Genomic DNA, 6047 nt, shown 5'->3' on the forward strand with positions numbered 1-6047 from the left:
TCTCTAAGGCATATATGCGTTGATGCTGAGGCCTGCCGGGGGGCAGTGGCTCCAGAGAAAAGCCACCAAGTCCTCTGCCACAGGAGAGTAAGGTCTGTGTACAGTCTCCCCTAAGGTCTCCCAGGGTACCTCGAGTCACCTTGGTGGGAAACATAGCTGATGTTGAGATGTCTTTGGAAGAAATATTTGTTTAGCCTTCAGGATGCGATCGACACCTTTGTACATCACAGAGGAGTAGAAAAACAGGGATTTGACCCGCTCCCTTTTTCTCCATGTATCTCTTAGGAGTATCAGGGACAGGAAGTGCAAGGTGCAGAGAGACAGCCAAGGTCTCTGTGTGTATCTCGAGACCTGCTGGGGGCATGGGCACACCCTAATGAGAAAAGACGGATGTTATGCTTGCTATGCAGGGAGAACACCGGCGGACAGTTACATCTGCCATCCCCTAAATTAGAGCTATTTGTTCTCATAGAATTAATTGCAGAAATAAATAAAATTTATCTGCAATATTTGGCATGTGATCTCAAAAATTAGAATTCATGAGCTCACATTTTCAATAACTCACATATAAATATAGACCAACGGATGTTTTAATGCAAATTTAATGTACAGTAGTTAAATTAATGATTTTTCTCAGTTTGTTTTTAATTGGAAGAAAAAAAAAAACACCTCACCGCCACACCATATAAATCAAACTCGCCCAGCACGCTGGCGTGATAGGGAAGTCAGCACGTTCACGAGCCATGCATCAAGATCGGATTTGCTTAAAATAAATCGCTCCTGTTTCCAGCTCCAAACGCAGCATCACGGTAATGCATATTCATAGCTGGGCATTTCTTGCCTTCTCTTTTGGGCTTTCTATTTTCTGGATGGAAAACATAACCAAGGACGTTTGTTCCCTGGAGCCACATGGGTCAGGAATGCTCTATTCAGTACGATTAAAAATGTGATGAAGCTTCTTCCAACTGCCCAACACACAGCAGAGAAGGGCACTGGCTTCAGGGCTGCTCTGGGCTGTGGGCTGGCGTGCGCGGCCCTCCCTGCTGGGGCAAAGGCGGGCTGTGCAGGCACAAGGAGATGGTGAAGGACGGGACCGGGATGCGCGGCTCTGCTAATTGCTCCTGCGCGTAGCTCATCTCGCCCCGTCCACAGTGATTGCCTCTTGATTTCATGCTGGATGGGTATACTGCTACCCGGAGCCTCTTGGTGAGTTTGTGGACCATGCCAAAAAGGCACTTTTATCACCGGCTTAATGCCCCATGGCTGACAGGGAACAGGTGAGACACAGCAGCGATGCTGCTGCTAGGGCATTACAGGGACCATTAAACTCCGCGTTAGGGAAAGCGCTTGCTTTCAGCTACATGCTCAGCACACGGCTGAAAGTGATGGGTTAGCAGAAGGTAGCAGGGACGCTCACCTTGCCTGGTCGGCTGCTGCCGTGTAGCCCCCTTCCCTTGTCCTCCGTGTCCACTTTTGTCAATGAGGGGCGGACACCGACGGGAGAGCCCTTCCCTCTGAGAAGCCAGGCCTCCCCAGCCTCACCTATTGGCTGCTTCACCAGCCCCGCATCCCTTTGTCCCTCCTCTGCCACCTTGAATGCCTAAGCAGGGACAGGCAGCCACCCGCCCTGGCCTGGCTCTCACCCCAGACCACTCCTGCAACTGGGACTTCAGAGTTCTCTGCTCCCAGTACCCACTCAGGCCTTGCTTTGACACTTGCCAGAGAGGTACACCCAGGTTCTGCATCGAAGCCCATCCCTGGTCTTTCTGCCTTCAGGTGTCCGGGGACTCATCACTATGATACAGAGTTTGTGGAACATGAGCAATCAGCCACAGGATTCAAAGCATTTCAAGAAATGGGAGATTGTCCTTATGGTACAATTAACTGATGCGTGGTTATCACCCACGGTGACGACGGTCTGGAGAGATGGCTCCATGGAAGGAAGAAATCAGGCATAATAGAGGGCTGCATAATTTACAGATGACCTGGGGCAGCTATAAATAATGAACATCCCCAAATTATTATGCATTGTTTTATGAACCATCCTAGTTTCTCCCAAAGAGAAGCTTCAGGGATAGAGATTTATCTGTGACAAGATTTAAATGGCAGCCACGTCCCTGTCGTCTATACTCAGAGGACCTGATCTGAAGAGCCTATAAAATTTTTTCATAACAAATAGTTGATAGTATTCAATTCGTGAACAGGACCTGTCCAGTCCTAGCAGGGCCAGCCAATGAGAAGCCACAGAATCCTAATTTTCAAAGTTCCAGGGCAGCAGCTCCCCTGGCATCTGGATCACCAGGAGCCCACCGTGGGGACCCAGCATCTCTCCCGGGATGGGGTCCACCCACTCTCCTGAATGGTCCTTGGATTTCTCCTGCTAGAAATCTGGCTTCCCATCCCTTCGCCATACGGTTCAACTCGAGCATGCTTTACACAGGGTCCCTCATGCCAGACACGGTGGCCAGCACTGAGCCGAAGTCTTTGGTTGACTAGGGAAGCTGAAATGACCAAAGAAAGGCTCTGAGCCCACAGCAGGGGCCGCCAGGGACGCAGCACAAGCTGTGTCTACAGAGGGAAAAGACAAACAGCTGCAGAACGGGGCTGGCAAGCCAGGCAATGTGCACGCACTGAAAGCAGCGCAGGGCCGCCCCGCTACCGCAGAACAACACTGCTTCCCTCCACACCTGCTTTCGCACACAGACCGCTCGGTGGATTCACCAAGCCCACCGGCACCCACTTCACGTAGATGGTGAGTGTAATGGGAGTCTGACACTCCGCCAGGTACACACCAGGCCGGCACAGGAGGGCCCCAGTCCCCGTGAGGATGCCTGCAAAGCCAGTTCCAATCGCCCCACCAGCAACTGCCTCAGAGACCCCCCATCCTCCCTCTATTCCAGCCACGTCCCTGAGGCTTATCAGCTCTGACGTATTCCTGACTCATTTATTTTTCTTATTTTCCCTGAAGCCAATTCTTGAGGGGTATAATTTCCCTGGCAACTGGTGCAGTTGTCAGATTCCTGATTAAGAGGTTTGCATTCATTACCACAAAATGCACAGCATTCTTAAGGAGCCCACTGGACAGCACATAGGACTGTTTGAGAATTTTTGCTTTCTCCTCTGATGCCAAATGAAAATCACAATTAGGAGTATCCTGTGCATTTTCCATGACAAAGCAACCAGCGTTCTGCCCTTGGCAGCTTGAAAATATATTCTGTACAAAAGTTAACAGCCCAGAATCCATAGCCACACCTCCTGCGTCTGGACCCCAGCCCCTACCTGCCTTTTCAGTTTTCAAACTCTCCTCAGTCTCCTCATCTGTAAAATGGGGATCCAAGGACTGCCCACCTCAGAGAGTGGCTGACAGGATAGAATTAACATTATAAAGGATTTGATGCTCTCAGCATCACAGTTATCATATCTGTTGGATATGGCTGAGAAGTCACGCCAGTAACACAGTTTAGGTAAATGACACACATGGCCATATGCATGTGGAAGATGACGCCATGCATGTTCCTTCCTATTTACAAAGGCCAACATAAGATGGCCAGGAGGACACTACTGTTCCCATTTCACACACAAAAGGACTGTTACGGTTTGTGTCTAGGTAGCCCCCCCAAGTCTCATGCAGTCATGGACACAGCTGAATCTAGTGTTTGTGATTGGTCCATTGTGTAGCGTTGGGATTGGTGGTGTGAGTGCTGCACCCACCCAGGGGCAGAGCCACACACAATAGAAGAGAGAGAAGAAGGCGTGTTCCTCCCTCTTTTGCCTGTTCGCTCTTCTGCTTGCAGCCACCGTGAATGGCTGCCCCTCAGCCACACCACCCTGCCTTGGAGCCAACTGAGTATAGACTGAAACCTCTAAAAACTGTAAGAAATAAACCTTTCCTTCCGTCATGTTGGGCACCAGGTATTTTGTCTCAACAATGAGAGAAAATTAACCAAGACAGGGACAAAGGCAAGAATGAAAAGAGAAATTACTCACCCGGAGTTATAAGGCTAGAATGAAGCAGAGTCACCTGATTCATTTACTGCTTTCCTATATATAAGGAATGAAAGTGTAGATAGCCCCGGCCCTCTGCCCTCAGCTGCCACAGACACACAGGGGCTGTGGACTTCTGTGGAAGTAATACTGCACTGTGGGGGCAGCAAGGCACGAAAGGCCAGCTTGGCCTAGACAGTGAGGTGGGGAGCAAAGGCTGAGTCTTGGAGGAAGAGAAGCACCCCAGGTGCCAGACCTGAGAATGGCAACGTGAGCATAAAACACCCATGGGTACAGAGAGAGGAAGGGTGCCATTCCTGGAGTCTATGTGTAGGAGTACACACAGAGGAGCTGGTACCAAGGTCAAAGCTGGTGCCGAATCATAAGGGCCTGATACACCCATCTCAAGGAGTGTCATCGCCATCTTGCAGTCGACTGGGAGTACAGACCAGGCCACTGATGGAGATCATATGGCACGCATGCTGCAGCCAGCTATTTGTTAACATTGAAAGCTCTAAAAGGTTCACCATCACTGGGATGGACTGAGGGACATGGGGTGTCATAAGAAAGATTGTTGTACAGACTACACTGGGGAAATGGGCAGAGAGCTCAAGGGCTGTGGTACAGGCTGGAGCTCTGTGTATGTTAAGTCAGTGACCTGCTGAGCGCCCATTGTGGTGTATACCAAGGCTCCTTCCCGTGTGAGCATAAGCAAGTCGGGGATGAGCTCCTCACCCCGATGGTGATAACCAGACAGAGAGGAGGAGCCTCATGAGAGCCTCCCGGGATGGAAATTTCTTGAAACTTACTGCAAACTGGTAGGTCTTTGAAAGCCTTTGATCCTTCCCACTCATCAAGGGATGGGACAACAAACTCAAACATTATCGAGGTGCGAAGACCTTAAGGTGGTTTGTTCACACATTTCCCCTATTTCCTCCAGCTATACACATTCACCTCTCAAATTTAAAAAAATTAGGAGGATCTAGATGTAATTTCTGTGAACAGAGACCCAAAATAACAGTTGTCTAAATAAGACAGACATTTATTTCTCTCGTGTTCAACAATTTGGGCACCATAGGTCCTCATGGCGTGATGGACACACGATGTCAGGAGCCCAGATTCCTTCTCTGAAGGTACAAGACGATTTCCCTCCCCGTGTACACCCACACCTACCCACCCACCTAACTGCATTGCAGACAAAGGACAGGAAGAAGAGGAAACAGAAGGCACAGGTAGGCCTTCCGGGGCCCTCCCAGGAGTGGTTCACGTCACTGTGCTCTGCTTCCATCGGCCAGAGCTCAGCAACAGGCAAATCCGGCTGTCGAGAACATTGGGGGACTGAAGCACGGAAGCGCTGTGCCTGACTAAAGATCACTGGCTCTCAAACAAGAAAATGGATCTTGGGGAACAATCAGTTCTCTCTGGGGAAAACAAAAAGGGTTTTGTGCTTTGTCACTGACTTGAAAATGCTTTATGACTGTGCCTCACGATTGTCATTTTTCTCTGTGTTTCTTATCCTCATCACTCTGAGGACAGGACAGAGATTCTGCACACAGCGCTCTCACAAAAGCCAGACAGCCAGATTTAACCTTCAGGGGGATGAATGGGCTGGTTTGGGACTACGTTTTTTCTGGATTCAATTACTCTGACTTCCTTGGTCAACACGTGACTTTGGTGGGACCCGTGACTGAGGGCCTGCCAGGGAGAAAGGTGCCTTTAACCTCTTGACTTTGCTTGACATTGTTTTGTCCTTGAACAGAGCCCATGAGTCTGTGGTCTCTGGCTGGAGGAGGTGGGGTACCAGATTTTACAGTCTGGGAAAACAAAACCTGCAGGCCCCTCACGCAGCTGGTCCTCCTGCTCCTGGGTGATGGGAGCCAGGCCAGTTTTCCCCTCAGCCTCCCCAGCAGAGCCCTGCGGCCAGTCCCTTGTCATCTGCCCTCTCCATGGTCCTCAAAGATTTCCCGTGCTCTGTACCCCACTTCCCAGCCCTTCACTCCTTTCTCTCTGGGGTGGCCCTGTTGGTTAGCCTTCCTCTGCCTCTCTAATCTGCCCTTGACTCG

The sequence above is a fragment of the Cavia porcellus genome, unplaced genomic scaffold, assembly GCF_034190915.1.
Source record: "Cavia porcellus strain 051 isolate PalLab524CR breed Dunkin Hartley unplaced genomic scaffold, mCavPor4.1 scaffold_19, whole genome shotgun sequence".
In the NCBI taxonomy this organism is placed as follows: Eukaryota; Metazoa; Chordata; class Mammalia; order Rodentia; family Caviidae; genus Cavia; species Cavia porcellus.